This window comes from Bos mutus, chromosome 8 (assembly GCF_027580195.1).
Source record: "Bos mutus isolate GX-2022 chromosome 8, NWIPB_WYAK_1.1, whole genome shotgun sequence".
NCBI classification, from domain to species: Eukaryota; Metazoa; Chordata; class Mammalia; order Artiodactyla; family Bovidae; genus Bos; species Bos mutus.
The window spans coordinates 3,581,911-3,590,597 of record NC_091624.1 but is presented as its reverse complement, the minus strand read 5'-3'; the positions used below and the strand labels follow the sequence as shown (position 1 = coordinate 3,590,597).

Sequence of the window (8,687 nt, the reverse complement as noted above, 5' to 3'; positions counted from 1 at the left end):
TGAATACCCAGGACTTAGACTGCTTGGGTTCAAATCCCAGCTCTGCCTGTTATTGGGTGTGAGATGATGGATCTTACGTTGGATGTGAGAAAATAGGGATGATGACAAAAACAATGCAAGAATAATATCAACCATATATTAATAGCATTTTAATCCATATAAAGCACAGAATTCATTATCTAGCTCATGGCTATCCATTAACATGCAACTCAAGCAAAAGAAATATGATCCCCACCTTGATGCTCTAATGGAGAACATAGACATTAATCAAATAGCTATGTAAACCTATAATTACAGAAGTTCTACAGTAGATTGTGTTGTTGCCCTTCTAACGTCTATCTCTACCCTCCCCCATTGCATAGTAGCCACGTGCATTTGGGGTGGGAGCAGGAGCTGAACCCAATCTCAGGTCTTCATATGCATCCTAAGTGGCCCAATCCAATCTCTGTAATTCCCATTCCAGCATCACTGAGGTTAACTGTAATTTCCATTCCACTCTGTCCAGCATCAGAGGTGGTCATGTGACCTAAACCAATCAAACCAAAGGGAAGCCCAGGGCTTCTACAGCAGGGAAGAGAATGCTTGCTCTCTGCCACTGGATATGCTGAGGCAGCATGTGACCAAGCAGCATAGTTAGTAGCCATTTTCAACTTCTGAGAGGAAGCCTATACTGTGGAGGCTTATGTATCACCCACTTAACAGCTATTTCCCAAGTATCTACCACAAACCAGTCTTTGTGCTCTTGTATATGGATACAAGGTGAGTAAAATAGACACCCCTTGCAAATAAGATACATAAACAAAATGATCTTTGGTGATACTGTTGAGCCACTAGATCTAGCCTTACCTGAAATCCATAGTATCTTGAGACTATTCAGACAAAAATAGTCTTCAACAATAAAATTAACAATTAACCTACTAGCAATGAGCAAATGATCAAATGATGTGAATAGACATTTCTCTAAGGATAACACACAAAAATTAGTAAGCGTATGAAATGAGGCTCAGTATCAGTAATAGGGAAAATAGAAATGGAAACTGCAACAAGCTATCACTTCACACACACTAAGGTAGTTAGAACCAAAAAGTCACATACTAACAGATATTAATAAGAATATAAAGAAATAAAAACCCTCATACACTGGGATATTTGTTGAACCATCCCCAGTTAGAATCTTGCCCATTGGATATCCAGTGCTTTGACCCCAGTAGACAAGTTAAGTAAGTAAGTAAGTGAAGTCGCTCAGTCGTGTCCAACTCTTTGCGACCCCGTGGACTGTAGCCTACCAGGCTCCTCTGTCCATGGGATTTTCCAGGTAATTGTACTGGAGCAGATTACCATTTCCTTCTCCAGCGGATCTTCCCAACCCAGGGATCAAACCCGGGTCTCCTGCACTGTAGACAGACGCTTTACCATCTGAGCCTCCAGGGAAGTAGACAAGTTAGTTCCCCTAATAGTTCCATGGACCCTTCAGCACCGACTGCATCTGAAGTCACTAAAACTGTTGTTGTGTAGTAAAATAACAGAATACATCTACCAGACTATAGGCCTGAGTATAAATGCCGTGGGGCAAGGGATATCTATTTTACTCACCTCGTATCCATATACAAGAGCACAAAGACTGCTTTATGGTAGATACTTGGGAAATAGTTGTTAAGTGGGTGAATGTCCCCACATTTTACTAAAATTATTATCTAAATGTCTGTCTCATCTTCTACACTAAATCCTGCTATTGGGAAGCACCACTGGCTGGTCATCTACATAGCCTGAGAATCTAGCATAGAGCCTGTATCAGAGTAAAACACTCAGGATAGAGTGATTGAATTCTTGGCTTCATTCATCATCACTCACCAAACTAAATAAGACGTCTGTTCCCTGTGAACACTCACAACTTCCCTAATGCAACTCTTTTGACATACTTACCCAAATCTGTCTTGCACTGTAATGATTTGCAGGAATCCTATTTACTCCTAGGAGATTCTGAGCTCTTCTGAAGATGGAGGTCCCATCTCATTCATCTTCAGGGACTCCCACCAGTTGCACAGAATAAAAAGCAGAATAGAAGCTCGAGATCTACACTTGTCAAACTGCAAGTGGATGATTGCATGAATGAATAATCATGAGGAAGGAGAATAACTTGGCAGAGGGAATGAAGCCGGGCTATTTGGAAGGCTGCAACATGATCTGAGCCAGGCTCAGATTCCACTAGGTTGAACTGACACTGGGCTCAAGATAGATCAGTAGATCTCTTGTTCTCTTGTTTGCTGTATTTTCTCCTTCTGCCCCCAGACTGTACTTTCCCTGAGAACTGCACCCGTGGCTTAGGTGCTCCCCACTGAGCCCTCCATGTCTGACACACAATACGTGCTCAGTACACGCATTGCTGATTGAACGCTCATCCACCCATTAACCCCCAAGGATCTGACACTCCCTTCCACCTCTCCTGCTTTTAATCCTGAGGTGAGTGGTAGAAGTTCTCTGCCTTCTAAAATTAATTAGGATACCATCGCAGTGATGATCAGCCTCCCTCCATGTGCCCCCCCTCCCTTCTGCCTTTGTACTTTTCAAACTGGCTTGAATCATTTAATCTGCAGTTAATTCAAAAGCATCCAAGCCAGGCCCTGATATAGCAGATGATCGAGATAAACGGCTGGAGTACATTTACGAGCAGAATCTCTCCAGATTTTAGTCTATAAATCATTTTTTGTTAAATGCACTCATTGTCTTTAGGCAAGGCTATGACGTGAGGGAAAATTCTATCTATTTGTGAATCAAAAATCAGGGGATTAGCCACAGTGTGAAGGAAAGAGACTACAATAAAAAAAAAAAAAAAAAGGATTTGTCTCTTAATATCCTCCTAACCTATATCCTTCCACCCCTTTCCCTCACTTACTTTTCTGCATGGGAAAAGAATTCAATTTCATGTTTGTTCCACAGAATCACAGGCAGAAAAGCAGCTTTTAAGAGGAAGATTTTAGCCACTACTTCAGCTCTGCACACATTTTGGGTCTCAAGTTGACAGTTACTTCCTCCAAGAAGTCTTCCTTGATGACTTAGGCTAAATTAGACCCTTCCTGTTCATCAGCCTCATAGCATGAGTTGCTATTATTTTTATTCCTCTTGCTACAGTTTCCAATATATATTTATTTGTTTGTCTGCTTGCTTCTCTCCCTCAGTAGACTGCAAATGCTTTTATGTAAGGATTATGAATTTGTTTTCCCCTGTATCCCCAACCCCTAACACAGTGCCTGGCATAAAGTCAGCACTGAGAAATATCTGTTTTAATATTTAATGATTGTTTTCCAAGCTGTTTTTCAAAGTGAATCTGGAAAGTCTACCACAGGGAAAAAAACACTGTTTAACTCTTTAGAGTATTTTAAACTTAAATAAATATAGGTTTGTTCTGTGCAAACCATTATATATATATTATCTTATATGACACTCTCAACAATGACTCAACCTTGTGAAATAGATATTATCCTCCATCTTAGTGACAAGCAATTTGCAGCTTGGGAAGGGCAATGCCTTGCCCAGTGTGTGTCACAGTAACGGTAGAGTAGCATCAGAACTAACCTAGTTTAACTCACAAATTCAAATTCTTGCCAGTGTGCTCCATGCCCTGAAAATCACAGAGATGCAGAAGGAATTTATTTCCTGATGGAAACTTTTTTCTCCTTTCTGGCTCTCCATCAATATAAGGAACAAAAGAAGTGAAAACAACTAAAGACCAAAGAGAGGATTATGTCTTCCTTTTCTCTTTAAAACTTACAGAAAATAGTCAGACATGGTCAGTGTTTTTTTTAGCCTATGCTAGCATCTGCCTGCAAAAGGATTTTTCAGACAACCTTGCAGGATGTCAGCCCCTGGGGCCAGGTCCTGCTCTACCCGAGATTCATCTTTTGGTGTATTGATCCAAAAGTCTTCACTTTCAACAAACGCTAATGAAACACACCCACACCTGCACGCGCATGCACACACACACACACACACACACACACACACAGATGCATTTGAATGAAAATTATGCCCAGCAAGGCTCACAAATGTGCTCATGCATATCTCTTCACAAACAAGCAATATATTGCCCCCTTCACCGCCATGGCAAGCACAAAATCAGACGAATGTAAAAACATACATGTCTACACACAAATGCATCCTCCTAGGCATTTAACAAATGGTCAATGCACCGTTTTTACAACACACAGTCCTTTTACCTCCATTTTTCCACTTTATTCCCGAAGTAACCCATGTGTTATCTAATAAACAAGATATGTCAGACCCAATGGTTCTATAGGGCTCTTAAACTTGAACCTCATAGGATGAGTTTCAGAGGATCTCTGAACCACTCCCCTCTGAAATTGGGTGTGCATGCATTTTTTTCCCTCGATGTTCATATCCATGGATTTCATCTTATATCTCTCTCTCCTCGAAAAAAAAAAAAAGATTTTGGACCACCAAGCCATGGGAACAATCTCAGTAGTCTGACACTCAAGATACTAACGAATATAAAGCTTATAAAATGTCTTTTTCTCCATTTCCTCACTTATTCACACATCTGTAATGCTGTGGCACTCCCCTTGCAATTATGACTTTTTGATAGACATAGAAATGGAGTACAGATATGTCTAAGCTCATATCCACTAACACCCACTTATTCTTTCCTGCCTGCCACTCTCTTGTGATGGAAAAAGAAGAGACACTGACATCTGAGCCCACTGCCTTCATAGGGAATTTCACACATTTTCTCTACCTCCTTGAGTCATGAGGTCATATGTAGGTTATTCATATGAAACTGACTCAGGCAGTTTAAAAGTAACCTTTTAAATTAAAACTTTGGTTTCTTACTCTGCACCAAGTCAATATGACAAGTGACAAGAAAGTCGCTCAGCTGTGTCTGACTTTTTGTGACCTCGTGGACTATGCAGTTTATGGAATTCTCTGGGCCAAAATACTGGAGTGGGTAGCTGTTCCCTTCTCCAGGTGATCCCTACCCAGGGATCGAACCCAGGTCTCCCACATTGCAGGTGGAATCTTTACCAGCTGAGCCACAAGGGAAGCTAAGAATACCAGAGTGGGTAGCCTATGCGTTCTCCAGCAGATCTTTCTGAACCAGGAGTCGAACTGGGGTCTCCTGCGTTCCAGGCAGATGCTTTACCAGCTGAGCTACCAGGGAAGCCCCAAGTCAATATAATGTTTTGAAAAAGCAGATTGACTTCCTAAATAGATCATCGAATCCATCTTTTACAGCTCTGTAAACAGATGTCCAAAGAGACAAGTCATTTTCTCTTCCTGCATGGAATGCACTTCACCCAGAAATCCACATGGCCTCATTCATTCACTTCCTTCCATCTCTATTCAAATGACACATTATAGTCTACATCATTCCTGACCTCACAGCAAAATATCAACCACCACTTTCCCTGCTCACACCCATGATGCTCTGGCCCTTGATGTGTCTCTCTCTTTGGTACTTATCACCCTTGAAAGGGAAACTGTTGGTCTCTCAGTTGTGTCCGACTCTTTGCGACTCCATGAACTGTAGCTAGGCAGGCTCCTCTGTCCATGGAATTCTCCAGGCAAGAATACTGGAGTAGGTTGTCATTCCCTTCTCCAGAGACTTTTCCCAACCCAGAGATCAAACGCAGGTGTCCTGCATTGCAGGCAGATTCTTTACCGTCTGAGTCACCAGGCAAGCCACTTACACGTATTGTGTTTTATTTCTGTGGTTTTGTGTTTAATGTTTCTCTCCCTATACTAGAATGTAAGCTCCATGCGGCGGGGACTTTATCCATTTAACTTGCTGTTCCAAAACCTAGAAAAGACACACAGTGAATATTTGTTTTGGAAACTTAAACCAAAGAATTATAGAAGTATCAGTAGCCTCTTCAGAAAGTGAAAAGTGAAAGTGAAAGTCACTCAGTCATGTCCAACTCTTTGGGACCCCATGAACTATACACAGTCCATGGAACTCTCTAGGCCAGAATACTGGAGTGGGTAGCCTTTCCCTTCTCCAGGGGATCTTCCCAAACCAGGGATTGAACCCAGGTCTCCTGCATTGTAGGCAGACGCTTTACCATCTGAGCCACCAGGGAAGTCCAAGGTAACCTGCTATTAAAGAGCTTCAAGCTCAAGTCATCTCCTAAAGACTGTACTTCTGGTTTATTCTCACTGCCTTGCCAATGTGAATTCCATAACCTTTCTCTTTGGCTCACTTCCCAGGGGCAGGAGTGAGAACTTGCTTAGTATTAGGGAAGGAAAACCCCTTGACAAGTTCCTTAACAATAAGGAAATTCACTGGCTTATGTGACTGACAAGCACAGAGACAGATTGGGGCTTCCCTCATAGCTCAGCTGGTAAAGAATCTGCCTGCAATACAGGAGACCCCAGCTTGATTCCTGGGCCAGGAAGATCCGCTGGAGAAGGAATAGGCTACCCACTCCAGTATTCTGGGGTTTCCCTTGTGGCTCAGCTGGTAAAGAATCCGCCTGCAATATGGGAGACCTGAGTTCGATTCTTGGGTTGGGAAGATCCCCTGGAGAAGGGAAAGGCTACCCACTCCAGTATTCTGGCCTGGGGAATTCCATGGACTGTATAGTCCATGGGGGTCACAAAGAGTCGGACATGACTGAGCAACTTTCACTTCACTTCACTGACTGGATCTGGAGATCAGAAAAGTCATAACGGATCTAATGTTCCCCCCATCTTTCTGCCCTTAATTCTAGGATGTTGGCTTTATTCTAAGGCTGGGAACGACCCGAGTCCAGGCAGGAGAAAAAAAAATAGACTTACTCCATTTTCCTTTTTATTTTCTTTTTTGTTGTCAGTGGCAAACTGCTTGCAGGAGTGTAGTTCTCTGACCCATAGGACTGAACACAGGCCACAGTCATGAACGTCCTAGCCACTGGACCACTGGAGAAGTTCCAGATACAGTGATGTAGTTCATTTTTAATCAATATATTTATCTAAATAACTGTATACATCCAGTCCCGGAACTTTATGGCAAATAGATGAGGGAAAAGTGGAAACAGTGACAGATTTTACTGTCTTGGACTCCAAAGTCACTGTGGATGGTGACAGCTGCAATGAAATTAAAAGGTACTTGCTCCTTGAAAGAAAAGCTATGAAAAACCTAGACACTGTATTAAAAAGCAGAGACATCACTTTGCCAACAAAGGTCCAGATAGTCAAAGCTATGACTTTCCCAACAGTCATGTACTGATGTGAGAGATGGGCCATAAAGAAGGCTGAGCACCAAAGAATTGATGCTTTTGAACTGTGGTGTTGGAGAAGACTCTTGAGAGCCCCTTGGACAGCAAGGAGATCAAACCAGTCAATCCTAAAGGAAATCAACCCTGAATATTCATTGGAGGGACTGATGCTGAAGCTGAAGCTCCAATGTTTTGGTCACCTGATGCAAAGAGCCAACTCATTGTCAAAGACCCTGATGCTGGGAAAGATTGATGGCAGAAGGAGAAGGGGACGACAGAGGATGAGATGGTTGGATGGCATCACTGAGTCAATGGACATGAACTTGAGCAAACTCCAAGAGACAGTGAAGGACAGGGAAGCCTGGAATGCTGCCGTCCACTGGCTCACAAAGAGTGGGACACGACTTGGTGACTGAACAACAAAATAATTGTAGATTCACATGCAGTTGTAAGAAATAACACAGAGCTCTCTAGTGGACTTTTCCCAGTTTCCTCCAGTGAACAGTTCGTAAAACTTTAGTATAAAAACACATTCAGGATACAAACGTTGGTGTTATCCACTGATTTGATTCAGATTTCCCCCACTTTACTGTACTTGTTTGTGCTGAACTCTATACAGTTTTAGTTCCATCAACTTAGTCAAGAAACTGAACATTTCCAAAATCTCAAGCATCTCTCATGTTCTCCTTTCATAAGCATGCCTACGACAGCCTATCGCCACCATCCTTAACCCCTGGCAACAACGAATCTGTTTTTGATTTACAAAGTTTTCTGATTTCAATAATGTTACCTAAGTGGAATTATACAGTATGTAACAATTTTGAATGGATTTTCTTCACTCAGCATAATTCCCTGGAGAGTCATCCAGGTTGTTGCATGTATGAGAAGTTTGTTCCTTTTTCCTGCTGAAAATGAGTACAATTTCATAGTGTCGTTACACCAGAATTTGAGTTTGTTTAACCATTTACCTGTTAAATGACATCTAGGCTGTTCTTGTGATTATGAATAAAGCTGCTGTGAACATTTATGTATAAGTTTGTATGTGAACACAAGCTTTCCTTTCTCGGGAATAGATGCTTATGAGTGCATTCTCTATGACATACGTTTGAGTAATTCAGTTTCTCTGAGACCTTGTCAGCTTTGTATGTTGTCACTATTATTCTCGGATCGCAAAAATTACTAAGTGAGGCTATATCAGACTAAAAAGATTCTGCACAGCGAAAGAAACCATGAACACAGTGAAAAAACAATCTATAGAGTGAGAGGAAATATTTGCAAATTACATGTCTGGTAAGGAATTAATAAGCAAACTATATGAAGAACTAAAATAATTTTTCAAACCTGCATTAAAAATGAGTAGAGGAACTGAATGGACATTTTTCCAAAGAAGGCGTATCAATGGCCAACAGGTACATTAAAAAGAGTCTCAAATATCACCAGTCATCAAGGAAATGTGAATTAAACCCCAAAGAGATTCCA

The 8,687-nt window shown here is 41.6% G+C and overlaps 1 non-coding gene across 1 annotated transcript; it reads right to left on the bottom strand.

Moving 5' to 3' along the window:
• Positions 1-6,020: 6,020 nt before the first annotated feature.
• TRNAC-ACA (transfer RNA cysteine (anticodon ACA)) lies at positions 6,021-6,092 on the bottom strand. The gene has a single exon. It is a non-coding gene; the product is annotated as a tRNA-Cys (tRNA).
• Positions 6,093-8,687: the final 2,595 nt, after the last annotated feature.